This window comes from Somniosus microcephalus, unplaced genomic scaffold (genome assembly GCF_052327205.1).
Source record: "Somniosus microcephalus isolate GS21.2 unplaced genomic scaffold, FLI_Smic_1.0 unresolved_chr7, whole genome shotgun sequence".
Classification (NCBI taxonomy): Eukaryota; Metazoa; Chordata; class Chondrichthyes; order Squaliformes; family Somniosidae; genus Somniosus; species Somniosus microcephalus.
In genome coordinates this window covers 25,309,213-25,333,215 of record NW_028225185.1, presented here as the reverse complement: position 1 = coordinate 25,333,215, position 24,003 = coordinate 25,309,213, and the positions used below count along the sequence as shown (strand labels likewise).

The 24,003-nt window shown below is 63.9% G+C and overlaps 1 pseudogene; it reads left to right on the top strand.

The window, feature by feature from the left end:
• LOC147086638 (uncharacterized) overlaps positions 1-23,655 on the top strand; it is a 31,833-nt pseudogene extending 8,178 nt beyond the window's left edge.
• The last annotated feature ends 348 nt before the right edge of the window (positions 23,656-24,003 follow it).

Sequence of the window (24,003 nt, the reverse complement as noted above, 5' to 3'; positions counted from 1 at the left end):
GCTGGTGCACTCTCATCAGCCGTTGCTAATGTTTTTCTAGGAACGTAGCGCCAGAACAGAGCTGTTTCATCAGCATTGTAAATTTGTTCAGGACCGAGGTTTTCATCCGATATTATTTTTGCAAACTCATCTATGTAATTTTCAGCTGCTTCATGATCAGCAGAAGCTTTTTCACCACAGATTTTCAGATATTTTATACCATGACGCTTCTTAAATTTATGCAGCCAACCTTCTGAATATTCACACTCAACTTCAATGTTCAGTTCTTCATGGTATATTCTAGCTTGCTTCATGACCATCAAACCAGTCAGTGGCACACGTTCACCTCTGCGTTGTCGAATCCACTCAATCAGCACACGGTCAAGATCTTCATTTTTTGCCCTATGCAATGTTTTCCTAATTTTCATTAGTTTATGGTCATCACTGTCAGTGTAAAATTTCAACAACTTGTCTTTCTGTTTCTTTAAGTCATATACGGTGGTACTTCCCACATCATATTCTTCAGTAAGATGTCGTACAGACACACCACGATCAAGCTTCTGCAATAACTCCACTTTCTGCGATATCGATAATGAGTGATGCTTCCTTCTCTGCTTCTCACTGTTACCCATTGGGGTATCTGCAGCTCTTTTTAGCATTTTCACAAATTGTTAAAAGCCAGCAAATATCTAAGAGAGCAGCAAATATCTAAGAGAGCTGCAAATATCTAAGAGAGCTGCAAATATCTAAGAGAGCAGCAAATATCTAAGAAAGCAGCAAATAGCAGCAAATATCTAAGAGAGCAGCAAATATCACACAGAGCAGCATAACACCTGCGTGGGTCAAGCATCAGCAGTGTCGGGTCATGCTTTGCGCCACTTTCGGCTTTCAGAGGTTTTCTGGTTTCGGATGTGCGGATAAAGGCTGGTACACTATCTCTTATCCGAAATTGGGTGGGGTTCGGCGGGGGTGGGGGTCGGCGGGGGTCGTGGTCGTGCGCATTTCGGTTTTCAGAAGTCATGCTTTGCTCCACTTTCGGCTTTCAGAGGTTTTCTGGTTTCGGATGTGCGGATAAAGGCTGGTACACTTACGCTGAGCGATTTCGGTTTTCAGAAGTGCGGAAAAATGCTACACTATCCCTTATCCGGCTAGGCCTGTAAGTCGTGCGCCACTCTGGTCATGTCGTGCGCACGACTTACGCTGACCGAAAAAACCTTCGGTTTTTAGAGGGTTTCGGTTTTCGGAAGTCCGGATAAAGGGTAGTCTACCTGTACTATAGACTGCCTGCATTGGAGCTTCAGTAATCAAGGGCTACCGGAGATCGTGGTAAGTGACAATGCCACTTGTTTTGTGAGTACAGAGACAAAAGAGTTCTTGAGAAAAAATGACATAGTGCAGGTGACTTCAGCTCCATATCATCCGTCCTCAAATGGACTTGCGGAGAGAGCCGTACAAACATTTAAAGAGATGATGAAAAAAAGTGCAGAAGGGAGTTTAGCAGCCAAAGTGTCACGGGTTCTGTTCAGCTACAGAATAACACCTCAATCTACCACAGGACTCTCTCCTGCTGAGATGTTATTAGGTCGTAGACTACGCTCCACTCTTGACATTGTCCACCCAGACCTGAAAAGGAAAATGGAAAACAGACAAAACAAACAAAAAGAGAACCATGACAAAAGAACAAAGAGCCGAAGTTTTGGAGAAGGAGATGCGATCCTTACCAGGAATTTCAGTTATGGACCAAAGTGGATTCCTGGCTTCATAGACTCAATGACCGGCCCCGTATCATACAAGGTCATGTTGGGTGATGGTAGGGTAGTACGCAGACATGTAGATCAGATACTTCCCAGACAAGGGGAAATTGAAATGAAGGTTCCAGATGCAATGGCTGAGGACAGGTTTGCCCCCAGTTGTCCAAGTTCATCTGTGGTGCCACCACCAGGGACAGAGACAATTCCACAGGAATCTGTTCTTCAAGAGGAAACCATCGCTGCAGAGTCAGATACTCCGAGCACTGCTCAGGAGCAGCTGGTGGCTTCACCACAAACAAGCAGGGACTTTACTGTCAGACATTCACAAAGATCTCGCAAGCCACCAGAGAGATTGATACTGACCTGTTAGATTTGTCAAGTATGGAACATGGTGAAGGGAGACTTCTTATGTGACCCTTAGGAATGGTTGTTTGTTAAGAAATTCATACTGAAATCTTAAGGGGGGGAGGGATATAGTAATCTGGGATGTTATGATTAAGGTTATCCACCAGGTGGTGCTACAGCCAATGCCGCTGCTAAGGTCAGGGGTTTGCTTCCTGTCAAGGTCAGGGGTTTGCTTCCTGTTAAGGTCAGCAAAGGTGCAATGCCTGGATGCAGGCTTGCCTGGTTGTTTCGCAGTCGTTTAATAAAGTACTCGTATTAATTCTAATACCTCGCCTCTTCGAGTTCCTTGTCTCACTACATGGAGTTATCACAGAAGGGATTGTGTCATCAGCACGTGGCACCAACCTTGGGAGCTGATACATTCAGCAGCTTTCAAATGTTTTACTCCACGAGGTTTTGGAACGTTTGGTGTTAGTGTTCCATTACAGGAGGATAGAAACAGACTTCAGGAGGACAGAGACAGCCTGGTGAAATGGGCAGACACATGGCAGGTGACATTTAACACAGAGACGTGTGAAGTAATTCATTTTGGTAGGAAGAATGAGGAGAGGCAATATAAACTAAATGGTACAATTTTAAAGGGGAGCAGGAACAGAGACACCGGGGGGGGGGGGTGTACGTACACAAATCATCCTGGACTTTATTAATAGAGGAATAGAGTACACAAGCAAGGAAGTTACGCTAAACCTTTATAAAACACTGGTACGGCCTCGGCTGGAGTATTGTGTCCAATTCTGGGCCCCGCACTTTAGGAAGGATGTCAAGGCCTTGGAGAGGGTGTAGAGGAGATTGACCAGAATGGTACCAGGGATGAGGGACTTCAGTGACGTGGAGAGACTGGAGAAGCTGGGATTGTTCTCCTTGGAGCAGAGAAGGTTAAGGGGAGATTGACCAGAATGGTACCAGGGATGAGGGACTTCAGTGATGTGGAGAGACTGGAGAAGCTGGGGTTGTTCTCCTTAGAGCAGAGAAGGTTAAGGGGAGATTGACCAGAATGGTACCAGGGATGAGGGACTTCAGTGATGTGGAGAGACTGGAGAAGCTGGGATTGTTCTCCTTCGAGCAGAGAAGGTTAAGGAGAGATTGACCAGAATGGTACCAGGGATGAGGGACTTCAGTGACGTGGAGAGACTGGAGAAGCTGGGGTTGTTCTCCTTAGAGCAGAGAAGGTTAAGGGGAGATTGACCAGAATGGTACCAGGGATGAGGGACTTCAGTTACGTGGAGAGACTGGAGAAGCTGGGGTTGTTCTCCTTAGAGCAGAGAAGGTTAAGGGGAGATTGACCAGAATGGTACCAGGGATGAGGGACTTCAGTGATGTGGAGAGACTGGAGAAGCTGGGATTGTTCTCCTTAGAGCAGAGAAGGTTAAGGGGAGATTGACCAGAATGGTACCAGGGATGAGGGACTTCAGTGACGTGGGGAGACTGGAGAAGCTGGGGTTGTTCTCCTTAGAGCAGAGAAGGTTAAGGGGAGATTGACCAGAATGGTACCAGGGATGAGGGACTTCAGTGATGTGGAGAGACTGGAGAAGCTGGGATTGTTCCCCTTAGAGCAGAGAAGGTTAAGAGGAGATTTAATAGAGGCGTTCAAAATCATGAAGGGTTTTGATAGAGTAAATAAGGAGAAGCTGTTTCCAGTGGCAGGAGGGTCGGTAACCAGCGGACACAGATTGAAGATAATCGGTCAAAGAACCAGAAGGGAGATGAGGAGAATGTTTTTACGCAGCGAGTTGTTGTGATCTGGAATGTGCTGCCTGAAAGGGCGGTGGGAGCAGATTCAATAGTAACTTTCAAAAGTGGAATTGGAGAAATACTTGAAGGGGAAAATGTGCTGGGCTGTGGGGAAAGAGCGGGGGTGGGTGGGACTAATTGGAGAGCTCGTTCCAAGAGCTGGCACAGGCTCGACGGGCCAAACGGCCTCCTTCTGTGCGGGGTGATTCTGTGATTCTATGAATGCTGCTAATGACTGACACTAAATTCCTGCAGTGATTAAACCCTGCAGTACCAGGTTCCCCCCCTAAGGTGGCACATGCGATCCAGTGATTGTTCTGAGGTCCGTGCTCTCATCATTCAGTAATTTATCAGTTTGTTTAATTATGGATCCCCTCAGACTGAAGCTAAAGTGTGAAGTTCTGCCCTTCCCCTTGTGTCCCTGCACCGTGGGGCCTCGGCCCTTCCACTGCACCGTGGGGCCTCGGCACTTTCCCTGCACTGTGGGGCCTCAGCCCTTCCCCTGCACTGTGGGGCCTCAGCCCTTCCACTGCACCGTGGGGCCTCGGCCCTTTCCCTGCACCGTGGGGCCTCGGCCCTTCCCCTGCACTGTGGGGCCTCAGCCCTTCCCCTGCACTGTGGGGCCTCAGCCCTTCCCCTGCACTGTGGGGCCTCAGCCCTTCCCCTGCACTGTGGGGCCTCAGCCCTTCCCCTGCACTGTGGGGCCTCAGCCCTTCCCCTGCACTGTGGGGCCTCAGCCCTTCCCCTGCACTGTGGGGCCTCAGCCCTTCCCCTGCACTGTGGGGCCTCAGCCCTTCCCCTGCACTGTGGGGCCTCAGCCCTTCCCCTGAACCGTGGGGCCTCGGCACTTCCCCTGCATCGTGGGGCCTCGGCCCTTCCCCTGCACTGTGGGGCCTCAGCCCTTCCCCTGAACCGTGGGGCCTCGGCACTTCCCCTGCATCGTGGGGCCTCGGCCCTTCCCCTGAACCGTGGGGCCTCGGCACTTCCCCTGCATCGTGGGGCCTCGGCCATTCCCCTGCACCGTGGGGCCTCGGCCCTTTCCCTGGTCTCCTGCACCGTGGGGCTTCGGCCCTACCACTGGTGTCCCGCACCGTGGAGCCTCGGCCCTTCCCCTGGTGTCCCTGCACCGTGGGGCCTCGGCCCTTCCCCTGGTGTCCCTGCACCGTGGGGCTTCGGCCCTTCCACTGGTGTCCCTGCACCGTGGGGCCTCGGCCCTTCCCCTGGTGTCCCCGCACCGTGGGGCTTCGGCCCTTCCACTGGTGTCCCTGCACCGTGGGGCCTCGGCCCTTCCCCTGCACCGTGGGTCCTCGGCTCTTGCCCTGCACCGTGGGGCCTCGGCCCTTCCCCTGGTGTCCCTGCACCGTGGGGCCTCGGCCCTTCCCCTGCATCGTGGGTCCTCAGTCCTTCCCCTGCATCGTGGGTCCTCAGTCCTTCCCCTGCACCGTGGGGCTTCGGCCCTTTCCCTGGTGTCCTGCACCGTGGGGCATCGGCCCTTCCCCTGGTGTCCCTGCACCGTGAGGCCTCGGCCCTTCCCCTGGTGTCCTGCACCGTGGGGCCTCGGCCCTTCCCCTGGTGTCCCTGCACCGTGGGGCCTCGGCCCTTCCACTGGTGTCCTGCACCGTGGGGCCTCGGCCCTTCCCCTGGTATCCCTGCACCGTGAGGCCTCGGCCCTTCCCCTGGTGTCCTGCACCGTGGGGCCTCGGCCCTTCCCCTGGTATCCCTGCACCGGGGGACCTCGGCCCTTCCCCTGGTGTCCTGCACCGTGGGGCCTCGGCCCTTCCCCTGGTGTCCCTGCACCGTGGGGCCTCGGCCCTTCCCCTGGTGTCCCTGCACTGTGGGGCCTCGGCATTTCCCCTGATGTCATGCACCGTGGGGCCTCGGCCCTTCCCCTGGTGTCCCTGTACCATGGGGCCTCGGCCCTTCCCCTGGTGTCCCTGTACCATGGGGCCTCGGCCCTTCCCCTGGCGTCCCCGCACCGTTAGGCATCGGCCCTTCCCCTGCACCGTGGGGCCTCGGACCTTCCCCTGCACCGTGGGGCCTCGGCCCTTCCCCTGCACCATGGGGCCTCGGTCATTCCCCTGCACCGTGGGGACTGGGCCCTTCCCCTGCACCGTGGGGCCTCGGCCCTTCCTCTGGTGTCCTGCACCGTGGGGCCTCGGCCCTTCCCCTGGTGTCCCTGCACCGTGGAGCCTCGGCCCTTTCCCTGGTCTCCTGCGCCGTGGGGCTTCGGCCCTTCCCCTGGTGTCCTGCACCATGGAGCCTTGGCCCTTCCCCTGGTGTCCCTGCACCGTGGGGCCTCGGCCCTTCCCCTGGTGTCCCGCACCGGGGGGCCTCGGCCCATCCCCTGGTGTCCCTGCACCGTGGGGCCTCGGCCCTTCCCCTGCCTCGTGGGGCCTCGTCATTTCCCCTGATGTCCTGCACCATGGGGCCTCGGCCCTTCCCCTGCACCGTGGGGCCTCGGCCCTTCCCCTGCACCGTGCGGCCTCGGCCCTTCCCCTGGTGCCCCGCACCGTGGGGCCTTGGCCCTTCCTCTGGTGTCCTGCACCGTGGAGCCTTGGCCCTTCCTCTGGTGTCCTGCACCGTGGAGCCTCGGCCCTTCCCCTGGTGTCCCTGCACCGTGGGGCCTCGGCATTTCCCCTGGTGTCCCTGCACCATGGGTCCTCGGCCCTTGCCCTGCACCGTGGGGCCTCGGCCCTTGCCCTGCACCGTGGGGCCTCGACCCTTCCTCTGGTGTCCTGCACCGTGGGGCCTCGACCCTTCCTCTGGTGTCCTGCACCGTGGGGCCTCGGCCCTTCCCCTGTGTCCCTGCACCGTGGAGCCTCGTCTCTTCCCCTGGTGTCCCTGCACCGTGGAGCCTCGTCTCTTCCCCTGGTGTCCCTGCACCGTGGGGCCTCGGCCCTTCCCCTGGTGTCCCTGCACCTTGGGGCCTCGGCCTTTCCCCTGCTGTCCCTGCACCGTGGGGCCTCGGCACTTCCCCTGGTGTCCCTGCACCTTGGGGCCTCGGCCTTTCCCCTGGTGTCCCCGCATCGTGGGGCCTCGGCCCTGCCCCTGCACCGTGGGTCCTCGGTCCTTCCCCTGCACCGTGGGGCCTCGGCCCTTCCCCTGCACTGTGGGGCTTCGGCCCTTTCCCTGGTGTCCTGCACCGTGGGGCCTCGGCCCTTCCACTGGTGTCCTGCACCGTGAGGCCTCGGCCCTTCCCCTGGTGTCCTGCACCGTGGGGCCTCGGCCCTTCCACTGGTGTCCTGCACCGTGAGGCCTCGGCCCTTCCCCTGGTGTCCCTGCACCATGGGGCCTCGTCCCTTCCCCTGGTGTCCCTGCACCGTGGGGCCTCGGCCCTTCCCCTGGTGTCCCCGCACCGTGGGGCCTCGGCCCTTCCCCTGGTGTCCCTGCACCGTGGGGCCTCGGTCCTTCCCCTGGTGTCCCTGCACCGTGGGGCCTCGGCCCTTCCCCTGGTGTCCCTGCACCGTGGGGCCTCGGCCCTCCCCCTGGTATTCCTGCACCGTGGGGCCTCAGCCCTTCCCCTGGTATTCCTGCACCGTGGGGCCTCGGCCCTTCCCCTGGTGTCCCTGCACCGTGGGGCCTCAGCCCTTCCCCTGGTGTCCTGCACCGTGGGGCCTCAGCCCTTCCCCTGGTGTCCTGCACCGTGGGGCCTCAGCCCTTCCCCTGGTGTCCTGCACCGTGGGGCCTCAGCCCTTCCCCTGGTGTCCTGCACCGTGGGGCCTCAGCCCTTCCCCTGGTGTCCTGCACCGTGGGGCCTCGTCCCTTCCCCTGGTGTCCCTGCACCGTGGGGCCTCGGCCCTTCCCCTGGTGTCTCTGCACTGTGGGGCCTCGGCCCTTCCCCTGGTGTCCTGCACCGTGGGGCCTCGGCCCTTCCCCTGGTGTCTCTGCACTGTGGGGCCTCGACCCTTCCCCTGGTGTCCCTGCACCGTGGGGGCTCGGCCCTTCCCCTGGTGTCCCTGCACCGTGGGGCCTCGGCCCTTCCCCTGGTGTCCCTGCACCGTGGGGCCTCGGCCCTTCCCCTGGTGTCCCTGCACCGTGGGGCCTCGACACTTCCCCTGGTGTCCCTGCACCGTGGGGCCTCGGCCCTTCCCCTGGTGTCCCTGCACCGTGGGGCCTCGGCCCTTCCCCTGGTGTCCCTGCACCGTGGGGCCTCGGCCCTTCCCCTGGTGTCCCTGCACCGTGGGGCCTCGACCCTTCCCCTGGTGTCCCTGCACCGTGGGGCCTCGACACTTCCCCTGGTGTCCCTGCACCGTGGGGCCTCGGCATTTCCCCTGATGTCCTGCACCGTGGGCCTCGGCCCTTCCCCTGGTGTCCTGCACCGTGGGGCCTCGACCCTTCCCCTGGTGTCCCTGCACCGTGGGGCCTCGACCCTTCCCCTGATGTCCCTGTACCGTGGGGCCTCAGCCCTTCCCCTGCACCGTGGGGGCCTCGGCATTTCCCCTGGCGTCCCCGCACCGTGGGGCATCGGTTCTTCCCCTGCACCATGGGGCCTCGGACCTTCCCCTGCACCGTGGGGCCTCGGCCCTTCCCCTGGTGTCCCACACCGTGGGACCTCGCCCCATCCCCTGGTGTCCCTGCACCGTGGGGCCTCAGCCCTTCCCCTGGTGTCCCTGCACCGTGGGGCCTCGGCCCTTCCCCTGGTGTCCCTGCACCGTGGAGCCTCAGCCCTTCCCCTGGTGTCCCTGCACCGTGGGGCCTCGGCCCTTCCCCTGGTGTCCCTGCACCGTGGGGCCTCGGCCCTTCCCCTGCACCGTGGGGCCTCGGACCTTCCCCTGCACCGTGGGGCCTCGGACCTTCCCCTGCACCGTGGGGCCTCGGCCATTCCCCTGCACCCTGGGGACTGGGCCCTTCCCCTGCACCGTGGGGCCTTGGCCCTTCCTCTGGTGTCCTGCACCGTGGGGCCTCGGCCCTTCCCCTGGTGTCCCTGCACCGTGGAGCCTCGGCTCTTTCCCTGGTATCCTGCACCGTGGGGCCTCGGCCCTTCCCCTGCGCCGGGAGGCCTCGGCCCTTCCCCTGGTGTCCTGCACCGTGGGGCCTCGGCCCTTCCCCTGCTGTCCCTGCACCGTTGGGCTCGGCCCTTCCCCTGGTGTCCCTGCACCGTGGGGCCTCGGCCCTTCCCCTGGTGTCCCTGCACCGTGGGGCCTCGGCCCTTCCCCTGCTGTCCCTGCACCGTGGGGCCTCGGCCCTTCCCCTGGTGTCCCTGCACCGTGGGGCCTCGACCCTTCCCCTGGTGTCCTGCACCGTGGGGCCTCGACCCTTCCCCTGGTGTCCTGAACCCTGGGGCCTCGGCCCTTCCCCTGGTGTCCCAGCACCGGGAGGCCTCGGCCCTTCCCCTGGTGTCCCAGCACCGTGGGGCTTCGGCGCTTCCCCTGGTGTCCTGCACCGTGGGGCCTCGGACCTTCCCCTGCACCGTGGGGCCTCGGCCCTTCCCCTGGTGTCCCTGCACTGTGGGGCCTCGGCCCTTCCCCTGGTGACCCTGCACCGTGGGGCCTCGGCCCTTCCCCTGGTGTCCCTGCACCGTGGGGCCTCGGCCCTTCCCCTGCGCCGAGGGGCCTCGGCCATTCCCCTGCACCGTGGGGACTGGGCCCTTCCCCTGCACCGTGGGGCCACGGTCCTTCCTCTGGTGTCCTGCAACGTGAGGTCTCGGCCCTTCCCCTGGTGTCCCTGCACCGTGGAGCCTCGGCCCTTTCACTGGTCTCCTGCACCGTGGGGCTTCGGCCATTCCCCTGGTGTCCTGCACCTTGGAGCCTCGGCCCTTCCCCTGGTGTCCCTGCACTGTGGGGCCTCGGCCCGTCCCCTGGTGTCCCTGCACCGTGGGGCCTCGGCCCGTCCCCTGGTGTCCCTGCACCGTGGGGCCTCGGCCCTTCCCCTGCGCCGAGGGGCCTCGGCCATTCCCCTGCACCGTGGGGACTGGGCCCTTCCCCTGCACCGAGGGGCCTCGGCCATTCCCCTGCACCGTGGGGACTGGGCCCTTCCCCTGCACCGTGGGGCCACGGTCCTTCCTCTGGTGTCCCTGCACCTTGGAGCCTCGGCCCTTCCCCTGGTGTCCCTGCACCGTGGGGCCTTGGCCCTTCCCCTGGTGTCCCAGCACCGTGGGGCCTCGTCCCTTCCCCTGGTGTCCTGCACCGTGGGGCTTCGGCCCTTCCCCTGGTGTCCTGCACTGCACGGCCTCGGCCCTTCCCCTGGTGCCCTGCACCGTGGGACCTCGTCCCTTCCCTTCGTGTCCTGCACCGTGTGGCCTTGGCCCTTCCCCTGGTGTCCTGCACCGTGGGGCTTCGGCCCTTCCCCTGGTGTCCTGCACCATGGAGCCTTGGCCCTTCCCCTGGAGTCCCTGCACCGTGGGGCCTCGGCCCTTCCCCTGGAGTCCCTGCACCGTGGGGCCTCGGCCCTTCCCCTGGTGTCCCGCACCGTGGGGCCTCGGCCCATCCCCTGGTGTCCCTGCACCATGGGGCCTCGGCCCTTCCCCTGGTGTCCCCGCACCGTGGGGCCTCGGCCCATCCCCTGGTGTCCCTGCACCATGGGGCCCCGGCCCTTCCCCTGCCCCGTGGGGCTTCGGCCCTTCCCCTGGTATCCTGCACCGTCGAGCCTCGGCCCTTCCCCTGGTGTCCTGCACCGTGGGGCCTCGGCCCTTCCCCTGGTGTCCCTGCACCGTGCGGCCTCGGCCCTTCCCCTGGTGTCCTGCACCGTGGGGCCTCGGCCCTTCCCCTGGTGTCCCTGCACCGTGTGGCCTCGGCCCTTCCCCTGGTGACCCTGCATCGTGGAGCCTCGGCCCTTCCCCTGGTGTCCCTGCACCGTGGGGCCTCGGCCCTTCCCCTGCACCATGGGTCCTCGGCCCTTGCCCTGCACCGTGGGGCCTTGGCCCTTCCTCTGGTGTCCTGCACCGTGGGGCCTCGGCCCTTCCCCTGGTGCCCCTGCACCGTGGGGCCTCGGCCCTTCCCCTGGTGTCCCGCACCGTGGGGCCTCGGCCCTACCCCTGGTGTCCCTGCACCGTGGGGCCTCGGCCCTTCCCCTGGTGTCCCGCACCGTGGGGCCCGCGGCCATTCCGTGGTGTCCCTGCACCATGGGGCCTCGGCCCTTCCCCTGCACCGTGGGGCCTCGGCCCTTCCCCTGGTGTCCTGCAACGTGGGGCCTCGGCCCTTCCCCTGGTGTCCTGCACCGTGGGGCCTCGGCCCTTCTCCTGGTGTACTGCACCGTGGAGCCTCGGCATTTCCCTGGTGTCCCTGCACCGTGGGGCCTCGGCCCTTCTCCTGGTGTCCTGCACTGTGGGGCCTTGGCCCTTGTGGTAAACCACTGTTATACCTGCCTGTATGAGTGTTTGTATTCCACTGTGTACATGTCTGTACATGCCTCGGCTGACTCCTCCCACGAGTCCAGGTATAAAGGTGACTGCTCCACAGTCCCTCTGTATTCTGGACTGGTCGACCACTCGAGGCACACCTTCATTCTCTTGTTAATAAAAGCCTGTTAGTTACTCGCTTAACCTCAGTCTTTTGAGTAATTGATAGCGCATCAGCCCTTCCCCTGGTGTCCCTGCACCGTGGGGCCTCGGCCCTTCCCCTGGTATCGCTGCACCGTGGGGCCTTGGCCCTTCCTCTGGTGTCCTGCACTGTGGGGCCTCGGCCCTTCCCCTGGTGTCCTGCACCATGGGGCCTCGTTCCTTCCCCTGGTGTCCCTGCACTGTGGGGCCGCGGCCCTTCCCCTGGTGTCCTGCACCGTGGGGCCTCGGCCCTTCCCTTGGTGTCCTTGCACCGTGGGGCCTCGGCCCTTCCCCTGGTATCCCTGCACCGTGAGGCCTCGGCTCTTCCCCTGGTATCCCTGCACCGTGGGGCTGCGGCCCTTTCCCTGGTCTCCTGCACCGTGGGGCCTCGGCCCTTCCGCTGGAGTCCCTGCACCGTGAGGCCTCGGCCCTTCCCCTGGTGTCCCTGCACCGTGGGGCCGCGGCCCTTCCCCTGGTGTCCCCGCACCGTGGGGCCTCGACCCTTACCCTGCACCGTGGGGCCTCGGCCCTTCCCCTGGTGTCCCGCACCGTGGGGCTTCGGCCCTTCCCCTGGTGTCCCTGCACCGTGGGGCCTCGGCCCTTCCCCTGGTGTCCCGCACCGTGGGGCCTCGGCCCATCCCCTGGTGTCCCTGCACCATGGGGCCTCGGCCCTTCCCCTGGTGTCCCCGCACCGTGGGGCCTCGGCCCATCCCCTGGTGTCCCTGCACCATGGGGCCCCGGCCCTTCCCCTGCCCCGTGGGGCTTCGGCCCTTCCCCTGGTATCCTGCACCGTCGAGCCTCGGCCCTTCCCCTGGTGTCCTGCACCGTGGGGCCTCGGCCCTTGCCCTGCACCGTGGGGCCTTGGCCCTTCCTCTGGTGTCCTGCACCGTGGGGCCTCGGCCCTTCCCCTGGTGCCCCTGCACCGTGGGGCCTCGGCCCTTCCCCTGGTGTCCCGCACCGTGGGGCCTCGGCCCTTCCCCTGGTGTCCCTGCACCGTGGGGCCTCGGCCCTTCCCCTGGTGTCCCGCACCGTGGGGCCCGCGGCCATTCCGTGGTGTCCCTGCACCATGGGGCCTCGGCCCTTCCCCTGCACCGTGGGGCCTCGGCCCTTCCCCTGGTGTCCTGCAACGTGGGGCCTCGGCCCTTCCCCTGGTGTCCTGCACCGTGGGGCCTCGGCCCTTCTCCTGGTGTACTGCACCGTGGAGCCTCGGCATTTCCCTGGTGTCCCTGCACCGTGGAGCCTCGGCCCTTCTCCTGGTGTCCTGCACTGTGGGGCCTTGGCCCTTGTGGTAAACCACTGTTATACCTGCCTGTATGAGTGTTTGTATTCCACTGTGTACATGTCTGTACATGCCTCGGCTGACTCCTCCCACGAGTCCAGGTATAAAGGTGACTGCTCCACAGTCCCTCTGTATTCTGGACTGGTCGACCACTCGAGGCACACCTTCATTCTCTTGTTAATAAAAGCCTGTTAGTTACTCGCTTAACCTCAGTCTTTTGAGTAATTGATAGCGCATCAGCCCTTCCCCTGGTGTCCCTGCACCGTGGGGCCTCGGCCCTTCCCCTGGTATCGCTGCACCGTGGGGCCTTGGCCCTTCCTCTGGTGTCCTGCACTGTGGGGCCTCGGCCCTTCCCCTGGTGTCCTGCACCATGGGGCCTCGTTCCTTCCCCTGGTGTCCCTGCACTGTGGGGCCGCGGCCCTTCCCCTGGTGTCCTGCACCGTGGGGCCTCGGCCCTTCCCTTGGTGTCCTTGCACCGTGGGGCCTCGGCCCTTCCCCTGGTATCCCTGCACCGTGAGGCCTCGGCTCTTCCCCTGGTGTCCCTGCACCGTGGGGCTGCGGCCCTTTCCCTGGTCTCCTGCACCGTGGGGCCTCGGCCCTTCCGCTGGAGTCCCTGCACCGTGAGGCCTCGGCCCTTCCCCTGGTGTCCCTGCACCGTGGGGCCGCGGCCCTTCCCCTGGTGTCCCCGCACCGTGGGGCCTCGACCCTTCCCCTGCACCGTGGGGCCTCGGCCCTTCCCCTGGTGTCCCGCACCGTGGGGCTTCGGCCCTTCCCCTGGTGTCCCTGCACCGTGGGGCCTCGGCCCTTCCCCTGGTGTCCTGCACCGTGGGGCCTCGGCCCTTCCCCTGGTGTCCCTGCACCGTGGGGCCTCGTCCCTTCCCTTCGTGTCCTGCACCGTGTGGCCTCGGCCCTTCCCTTGGTGTCCCTGCACCGTGGGGCCTCGGCCCTTCCCCTGGTGTCCCTGCACCGTGGGGCCTCGGCCCTTCCCCTGGTGTCCTGCACCGTGGGGCCTCGTCCCTTCCCTTCGTGACCTGCACCGTGTGGCCTCGGCCCTTCCCTTGGTGTCCCTGCACCTTGGGGCCTCGGCCTTTCCTCTGGTGTCCCTGCACCTTGGGGCCTCGGCCTTTCCTCTGGTGTCCCTGCACCTTGGGGCCTCGGCCTTTCCTCTGGTGTCCCTGCACCTTGGGGCCTCGGCCTTTCCTCTGGTGTCCCTGCACCTTGGGGCCTCGGCCTTTCCTCTGGTGTCCCTGCACCTTGGGGCCTCGGCCCTTCCCCTGCACCGTGGGGCCTCGGCCTTTCCTCTGGTGTCCCTGCACTGTGCGGCGTCGGCCCTTCCTCTGGTGTCCTGCACTGTGGGGCTTCGGCCCTTCCCCTGGTGTCCTGCACCGTGGAGCCTCGGCCCTTCCCCTGGTGTCCCTGCACTGTGGGGCCTCGGCCCTTCCTCTGGTGTCCTGCACCGTGGGGCCTCGGCCCTTCCCCTGCACTGTGGGGCCTCGGCCCTTCCCCTGGTGCCCTGCACCGTGGAGCCTCGGCCCTTCCCCTGGTGTCCCTGCACCGTGGGGCCTCGGCCCTTCCCCTGGTGTCCTGCACCGTGGAGCCTCGGCCCTTCCCCTGGTGTCCTGCCCCCTGGGGCCTCGGCCCTTCCCCTGGCGTCCCCGCACCGTGGGGCCTCGGCCCTTCCTCTGGTGTCCTGCACCGTGGGGCTTCGGCCCTTCCCCTGGTGTCCTGCACCGTGGAGCCTCGGCCCTTCCCCCTGTGTCCCTGCACCTTGGGGCCTCGGCCCTTCCCCTTGTGTCCCTGCACTGTGGGGCCTCGGCCCTTCCCTTGATGTCCTGCACCGTGGGACCTCGGCCCTTCCCCTGGTGTCCTGCACCGTGGGGCCTCGGCCCTTCCCCTGCACCGTGGGCCCTCGGCTCTTCCCCTGGTGTCCCTGCACCGTGGGGCCTCGGCCCTTCCCCTGCACCGTGTGTCCTCGGCCCTTCCCCTGGTTTCTTGTACCTCGGGGCATCGGCCCTTCCCCTGCACCGTGGGGCCTCGGCCCTTCCCCTGCACCGTGGGGCATCGGCCCTTCCCCTGCACTGTGGAGCCTCGGTCCGTCCCCTGGTCTCCTGCACCGTGGGGCCTCGGCCCTTCCCCTGGTGTCCCTGCACCGTGGGGCCTCGGCCCTTCCCCTGGTGTCCCTGCACCGTGGGGCCTCGGCCCTTCCCCTGGTGTCCCTGCACCGTGGGGCCTCGGCACTTCCCCTGGTGTCCCGCACCGTGGGGCCTCGGCCCTTCCCCTGGTGTCCCTGCACCGTGGGGCCTCGGCCCTTCCCCTGGTGTCCTGCACCGTGGAGCCTCGGCCCTTCCCCCTGTGTCCCTGCACCGTGGGGCCTCGGCCCTTCCCCTGCACCGTGTGTCCTCGGCCCTTCCCCTGGTTTCTTGTACCTCGGGGCATCGGCCCTTCCCCTGCACCGTGGGGCCTCGGCCCTTCCCCTGCACCGTGGGGCCTCGGCCCTTCCCCTGCACCGTGGGGCCTCGGCCCTTCCCCTGGTGTCCCTGCACCGTGGGGCCTCGGCCCTTCCCCTGGTGTCCCTGCACCGTGGGGCCTCGGCCCTTCCCCTGGTGTCCCTGCACCGTGGGGCCTCGGCCCTTCCCCTGGTGTCCCGCACCGTGGGGCCTCGGCCCTTCCCCTGGTGTCCCTGCACCGTGGGGCCTCGGCCCTTCCCCTGGTGTCCCGCACCGTGGGGCCCGCGGCCATTCCGTGGTGTCCCTGCACCATGGGGCCTCGGCCCTTCCCCTGCACCATGGGGCCTCGGCCCTTCCCCTGGTGTCCTGCAACGTGGGGCCTCGGCCCTTCCCCTGGTGTCCTGCACCGTGGGGCCTCGGCCCTTCTCCTGGTGTCCTGCAACGTGGGGCCTCGGCCCTTCCCCTGGTGTCCTGCACCGTGGGGCCTCGGCCCTTCCCCTGGTGTCCTGCACCGTGGGGCCCGCGGCCATTCCGTGGTGTCCCTGCACCATGGGGCCTCGGCCCTTCCCCTGCACCGTGGGGCCTCGGCCCTTCCCCTGGTGTCCTGCAACGTGGGGCCTCGGCCCTTCCCCTGGTGTCCTGCACCGTGGGGCCTCGGCCCTTCCCCTGGTGTCCTGCACCGTGGGGCCTCGGCCCTTCTCCTGGTGTACTGCACCGTGGAGCCTCGGCATTTCCCTGGTGTCCCTGCACCATGGGGCCTCGGCCCTTCTCCTGGTGTCCTGCACTGTGGGGCCTCGGCCCTTGTGGTAAACCACTGTTATACCTGCCTGTATGAGTGTTTGTATTCCACTGTGTACATGTCTGTACATGCCTCGGCTGACTCCTCCCACGAGTCCAGGTATAAAGGTGACTGCTCCACAGTCCCTCTGTATTCTGGACTGGTCGACCACTCGAGGCACACCTTCATTCTCTTGTTAATAAAAGCCTGTTAGTTACTCGCTTAACCTCAGTCTTTTGAGTAATTGATAGCACATCAATTTTATTAACAAGATTTTTTATAATGGAGAAGATCCTCACACCAGCATGCCAGGACTTAGACCATCGGGAGGCAGACGCATCCACCAAGTTTGCTCACTGGCTTACGTGCTGTGAAAAATTCCTGATCGCCTCCGTTGCAACGGTCAAATCGGATGAGGACAAACTGGATGTCCTGATCTCCAAAGTGAACCTCCGAGTGTACTCGGTCATCCAGGACGCGACCTCGTACACGGCTGCTCTCAAGCTCCTCAAGGACCAGTACACGCGCCCAGTGAACGAGGTGTACGCCAGGCACCTTCTGGGGAGTCGTAAACAACAACCTGGGGAATTGACCGAGGAATACCTTCAGGCACTGTCGGTGCTTGGCCGGGCCTGTGGTTGTAAGGATGTAAAGGCCGCCGTGTACACAGAGGAACTTATCCGGGACGCTTTTGTGGTGGGCCACAGGTCCAATTACACCCGACAGCGACTGTTGGAGCAGAGTGACCTCGACCTCAACAAGGCCTCTGAACTCGCACTATCATTGGACGCAGCCTACCGGGACATGGATGCCTACTCCTCTGCACCGTGGACGCCGCGGGGAACGACAGCCTGGGACACGGTAGGACCGTCTCATAGCGCCGTGCCACCCCAGCCACATCCCAGCAACGGCCCAACTAACGCAGCAGTGTCCCAAGGCCAGAAATGCTACTTCTGTGGCCAGGCCAAACACCCCAGAGCGCGCTGCCCGGCGAAAAATGCGATCTGCTCGGGCTGCGGGAAGAAGGGACACTACGCCAGCATCTGCAGGGCCAAAGCCACCCCGAACCCCAGCAGCGCCGCGTGTGGGCCGTGCGGGCCGTCATCTTGGGCCTCCCCAGCCATGTGCGAAGCACCAGAACAGCAGCCATTTTGGACGCCTCCAGCCACATGGGGATCATGGACGCCGCCATCTTGGACGCCGCCATCTTGGACGCCAGCCGCCATCTTGGCCCCCAACACCGCCTCATCTGATACCCGCAACGACACACCGACACCTACGCTGGCCTCCGTTACGCTGGACCAAGCGAGACCGCACCAACTGGCCCGGTCCACAATGGACATTAAGGTAAATGGTCACGAAACAATCTGCCTTTTTGACTCTGGGAGCACGGAGAGCTTCATCCACCCGACACGGTGCGGCATTGCTCTCTCCCAGTCCTGCCTGCGCACCAGCGGATTTCTATGGCCTCCGAGTTCCAGTCGGCGGACATTGGCGGCTACTGCGTGGTGACACTCTTAGTAGACGGGACTGTGTACGATAATTTTAAACTTCTGGTCCTCCCCCACCTCTGCGCTGCCGTCCTACTGGGGTTAGATTTCCAGTGCCACCTTAAAAGTGTTACGATGGCGTACGGTGGACCCCTCCCCCCACTCACAGTCCGCAGCCAGCAGCTTCCAAATTGCCCGCCGCGCACCAGGTGCAACCTCTCCACACTCAGAGTCACCCACCCCCCACTGTTTGCTAACCTCACCCCCGACTGTAAGCCCATCGTCACAAAGAGCAGGCAATACAGTGCCGGGGACAGGGTTTTCATTATAACCGAAGTGGAGCGGCTCCTGAAGGAGGGGATTATTGAGGGCAGCACCAGCCCCTGGCGAGCCCAGGTTGTGGTCGTTAAGACCGGCGAGAAGCAGCGCCTGGTCATCGACTACAGCCAGACAATAAATCGCTACACCCTGCTGGACGCTTACCCACTCCCCCGCATAGCTGATATGGTCAACCAGATCGCGCAGTACCGCGTCTTCTCGACCATTGACCTGAAATCAGCGTACCACCAGCTCCCTATTCGCCCTGAGGACCGCCAGTATACTGCCTTTGAGGCACACGGCCGTCTCTATCACTTCCTTAGGGTTCCCTTTGGCGTCACCAACGGGGTCTCCGTCTTCCAAAGGGAGATGGACCGGATGGTCGATCAAAATGCGTTGCAGGCCACTTTCCCATATCTGGACAATGTGACCATCTGCGGCCATGACTTGCAGGACCATGACGCAAACCTCGAAAAATTCCTCTGCACCGCCCAACTCCTGAACCTGACGTATAACAAGGAGAAGTGCATATTCCGCACAACCTGCCTCGCCATCCTTGGCTGTGTTGTGGAACACGGAGTCATCGGTCCCGACCCCGACCGGATGCGTCCCCTTATGGAACTCCCACTGCCCCACTGCCTCAAGGCTCTGAAGAGGTGCCTAGGGTTTTTCTCCTATTACGCCCAGTGGGTCCCCTACTATGCGGACAAGGCCCGTCCGCTGATCAAGTCCACCTCTTTTCCCTTGACGGCAGAGGCCCGCTTAGCCTTCCACCGTATCAAGGAGGACATTGCCAAAGCCACCATGCACGCAGTGGACGAATCCATCCCCTTCCAGGTGGAAAGCGACGTGTCCGACTTTGCCCTGGCCGCTACCCTTAATCAGGCGGGGAGACCCGTGGCCTTCTTTTCACGAACCCTCCAGGGCCCGGAGACCAGACACTCCGCTGTTGAGAAGGAGGCCCAGGCTATTGTGGAGGCTGTGCGTCATTGGAGGCACTACCTGGCCGGAAAACGATTTACCCTGCTCACTGACCAGCGTTCAGTTGCTTTTATGTTTAACAACAAGCAGAGGGGCAAAATCAAAAATGACAAGATCTTGAGGTGGAGAATCGAACTTTCCACCTACAATTACGAGATCTTGTACTGGCCCGGGAAGCTCAATGAACCCCCGGATGCTCTATCGCGTGGCACCTGCACCAGCGCGCAGATCGATAGACTGCGGGCCCTCCACAATGACCTCTGCCACCCGGGGGTCACCAGGTTCTTCCACTTCATCAAGGCCCGCAACCTGCCTTACTCTATTGAGTAGGTCAGGACCATAACCAGGAACTGCCAAGTCTGCGCTGAGTGCAAACCGCACTTTTATAGACCAGACAGGGCCCACCTGATAAAAGCCACTCGCCCCTTCGAGCGCCTGAGCGTTGATTTTAAAGGGCCTCTCCCCTCCTCTGACCGCAATGTGTACTTCCTCAACATTATTGATAAGTACTCCCGTTTCCCGTTCGCCATCCCCTGCCCGGACATGACCAGTGCCACGGTCATTAAATGTCTAAACGACCTCTTCACCCTGTTCGGTTTCCCCAGCTATATCCATAGCAACCAGGGCTCATCGTTTATGAACGACGAACTCCGCCAGTACCTGCTCGCTAGGGGTATTGCCACAAGCAGGACCACCAGTTACAACCCCCGGGGGAACGGACAGGTGGAAAGAGAGAATGCGACAGTTTGGAAGGCCGCACTGCTAGCCTTAAAGTCTAGGGGCCTTCCGACCTCCCGCTGGCAGGATGTGCTCCCCGATGCGCTCCACTCTATTCGGTCACTGCTCTGCACTGCCACTAACGCCACCCCTCATGAGAAAATGTTTGTCTTCCCAAGGAAGTCCACATCGGGGACATCGCTACCGCCATGGCTGACGTCCCCAGGGCCGGTCCTACTGAGAAGACACGTGAGGACCCATAAAATGGACCCCCTGGTCGAGAGGGTCGACCTCCTCCACGCCAACCCCCAGTACGCTTACATTGCGTACCCAGACGGGCGGGAGGACACAGTCTCCATACGAGACCTCGCACCCTCGGGGGCCCCAGTAACCCACTACCCACTACCACCAGCCCCCACGATCCAATACCCAACCCCAGCAGACGGCACGCCTGGGCCCCGCGACCCACTCGACACCCACGAGGACTACACACCAGTGCCCCAGCCTACGCGGGACTCGACGCCGGAAGCTTCACTACCCCTGCCGTCGCCACGTCGATCACAGCGGCAGACAAGACCTCCGGAGAGACTCCAATACACAAACTTTTAATACACTTCACCCCGCCGGACTCATTTTTAAACAAGGGGTGAATGTGGTAAACCACTGTTATACCTGCCTGTATGAGTGTTTGTATTCCACTGTGTACATGTCTGTACATGCCTCGGCTGACTCCTCCCACGAGTCCAGGTATAAAGGTGACTGCTCCACAGTCCCTCTGTATTCTGGACTGGTCGACCACTCGAGGCACACCTTCATTCTCTTGTTAATAAAAGCCTGTTAGTTACTCGCTTAACCTCAGTCTTTTGAGTAATTGATAGCGCATCAGCCCTTCCCCTGGTGTCCCTGCACCGTGGGGCCTCGGCCCTTCCCCTGGTATCGCTGCACCGTGGGGCCTCGGCCCTTCCTCTGGTGTCCTGCACTGTGGGGCCTCGGCCATTCCCCTGGTGTCTTGCACCTTGGGGCCTCGGCCCTTCCCCTGGTGTCCTGCACCATGGGGCCTCGGCCCTTCCCCTGGTGTCCCTGCACTGTGGACCCGCGGCCCTTCCCCTGGTGTCCTGCACCGTGGGGCCTCGGCCCTTCCCTTGGTGTCCTTGCACCGTGGGGCCTCGGCCCTTCCCCTGGTGTCCCTGCACCGTGGGGCCTCGGCCCTTCCCCTGGTGTCCCTGCACCATGGGGCCGCGGCCCTTCCCCTGGTGTCCCTGCACCGTGGGGACTCGGCCCTCCCCCTGGTGTCCCTGCACCATGGGGCCCTGGCCCTTCCCCTGGTGTCCTGCACCGTGGGGCCTCGGCCCTTCCCCTGGTGTCCCTGCACCGTGGGGCCTCGGCCCTTCCCCTGGTGTCCCTGCACCATGGGGCCTCGGCCCTTCCCCTGGTGTCCTGCACCGTGGGGCCTCGGCCCTTCTCCTGGTGTCCCTGCACCGTGGGACCTCAGCCCTTCCCCTGCACCGTGGGGTCGCGGCCCTTCCCCTGGTGTCCTGCACCATGGGGCCTCGGCCTTTCCACTGGTGTCCTGCACCGTGGGGTCGCGGCCCTTCCCCTGGTGTCCTGCACCGTGAGGCCTCGGCCCTTCCCCTGGTGTCCCCGCACCGTGGGGCTTCGGCCCTTCCCCTGGTGTCCCTGCACCGTGGGGCTTCGGCCCTTCCCCTGGTGTCCCCGCACCGTGGGGCTTCAGCCCTTCCCCTGGTGTCCCCGCACCGTGAGGCCTCGGCCCTTCCTCTGGTGTCCTGCACCGTGGGGCTTCGGCCCTTCCCCTGGTGTCCCTGCACCGTGGGGCTCGGCCCTTCCCCTGGTGTCCTGCACCGTGGGGCCTCGGCCCTTCCCTTGGTGTCCTGCACCGTGGGGCCTCGGCCCTTCACCTGGTGTCCTGCACCGTGGGGCCTCGGCCCTTCCCCTGCACCGTGGGGCCTCGGCCCTTCCCCTGGTGTCCCTGCGCCATGGGGCCTCGGCCCTTCCCCTGGTTTCCTGCACCGTGGGGCCTTGGCCCTTCCCCTGGTGTCCCTGCACCGTGGGGTCTCGGCCCTTCCCCTGGTGTCCCTGCACACTGGGGCTTCGGCCATTCCCCTAGTGTCCTGCACCGTGGGGCCTCAGCCCTTCCCCGGGTGTCCCTGCGCCGTGGAGCCTCGGCCCTTCCCCTGGTTTCCTGCACAGTGGGGCCTCGGCCCTTCCCCTGGTGTCCCTGCACCGTGGGGCCTCGGCCCTTCCCCTGGTGTCCCTGCACCGTGGGGCCTCGGCCCTTCCCCTGGTGTCCCTGCACCGTGGGGCCTCGGCCCTTCCCCTGGTGTCCCTGCACCGTGGGGCCTCGGCCCTTCCCCTGGTGTCCCTGCACCGTGGGGCCTCGGCCCTTCCCCTGCACCGTGGGGCCTCGGCCCTTCCCCTGGTGTCCCTGCACCGTGGGGCCTCGGCCCTTCCCCTGGTGTCCCTGCACCGTGGGGCCTCGGCCCTTCCCCTGGTGTCCCTGCACCGTGGGGCCTCGGCCCTTCCCCTGGTGTCCCTGCACCGTGGGGCCTCGGCCCTTCCCCTGGTGTCCTGCACCGTGGGGCCTCGGCCCTTCCCCTGCACCGTGGGGCCTCGGCCCTTCCCCTGGTGTCCCTGCACCGTGGAGCCTCGGCCCTTTCCCTGGTCTCCTGCACCGTGGGGCTTCGGCCCTTCCCCTGGTGTCCCTGCACCGTGGGGCCTCGGCCCTTCCCCTAGTGTCCTGCACCGTGGAGCCTCGGCCCTTCCCCTGGTGTCCCTGCACCGTGGGGCCTCGGCCCTTCCCCTGGTGTCCCTGCACCGTGGGGCCTCGGCCCTTCCCCTGAACCGTGGGGCCTCGGCCCTTCCCCTGCACCGTGGGGCATCGGCCCTTCCCCTGCACCGTGGGGCCTCGGCCCTTCCCCTGAACCGTGGGGCCTCAGCCCTTCCCCTGCACCGTGTGGACTGGGCCATTCCCCTGCACCGTGGGGCCTCGGCCCTTCCTCTGGTGTCCTGCACCGTGTGGCCTCGGCCCTTCCCCTGGTGTCCCTGCACCGTGGAGCTTCGGCCCTTCCCCTGGTGTCCCTGCACCGTGGAGCCTCGGCTCTTTCCCTGATCTCCTGCACCATGGGGCTTCGGCCCTTCCCCTGGTGTCCTGCACCGTGGTCGCCCCACCCCCTGGTGTCCCTGCACCGTGGGGCCTCGGCCCTTCCCCTGGTGTCCCTGCACCGTGGGGCCTCGGCCTTTCCCCTGGTGTCCTGCACCGTGGAGCCTCGGCCCTTCCCCTGGTGTCCCTGCACCGTGGGGCCTCGGCCTTTCCCCTGGTGTCCTGCACCGTGGAGCCTCGGCCCTTCCCCTGGTGTCCTGCACCGTGGAGCCTCGGCCCTTCCCCTGGTGTCCCTGCACCATGGGGCCTCGGCCCTTCCCCTGCACCGTGGGGCCTCGTCATTTCCCCTGATGTCCTGCACCGTGGGGCCGCGGCCCTTCCCCTGGTGTCCCTGCACCATGGGGCCTCGGCCCTTCCCCTGCACCGTGGGGCCGCGGCCCTTCCCCTGGTGTCCTCCACCGTGGGGCCTCGGCCTTTCCCCTGGTGTCCTGCACCGTGGGGCCTCGGCCTTTCCCCTGGTGTCCCTGCACCGTGGGGCCTCGGCCCTTCCCCTGCACCGTGGGTCCTCGGCCCTTCCCCTGCACCGCGGGGCCTCGGCCCTTCCTCTGGTGTCCTGCACCGTGGGGCCTCGGCCCTTCCCCTGGTGTCCTGCACTGTGGGACCTCGGCCCTTCCCCTGGTGTCCCTGCACCGTGGGGCCTCGGCCCTTCCCCTGCACCGTGGGGCCTCGGCCCTTCCTCTGGTGTCCTGCACCGTGGGACCTCGGCCCTTCCCCTGGTGTCCCTGCACCGTGGGGCCTCGGCCCTTCCCCTGCACCGTGGGGCCTCGGCCCTTCCCCTGGTGTCCTGCACCGTGGGGCCTCGGCCTTTCCCCTGGTGTCCTGCACCGTGGGGCCTCGGCCCTTCCCCCGGTGTCCCTGCACCGTGGGGCCTCGGCCCTTCCCCCGGTGTCCCTGCACCGTGGGGCCTCGGCCCTTCCCTTGGTGTCCCTGCACCGTGGGGCCTCGGCCCTTCCCCTGCACCGTGTGGCCTCGGCCCTTCCCCTGGTGTCCTGCACCGTGGGGCCTTTGCCTTTCCCCTGGTGTCCTGCACCGTGGGGCCTCCCCTGGTGTGACTCCTGCACTCCAGGTTGTGTTAAACTCCCAGACATTAATCTTGCGGTAATTTCAGATTTGGCTGGGGCTAGTGTCCTGCCACCGTCGGGAGTTCAGGTAATTCCCCTACCATCTCCCAGCTCTTCTGAGTTTGGGTTGGAATTCTTTTTTTCCCTAAAACTTACTGACTGATCATCATTTAAAAAAAGACATAAAAGTTGGGAAATATCTTGAGGACTCAGTCAGACCCGAGGGAGCCAAGATTTCATAGAATCACAGACTGATACAGCACGGAACGAGGCTATTCGGCCCATCGTGCCTGTGCCGGCTCTTTGAACGAGCTCTCCAATTAGTCCCACTCCCCCCTGCTCTTTCCCCACAGCCCGGCACATTTTTCCTTTTCAAGTCTGTTGGTGAGTGTGTGTCGGTGTGAATGTGAG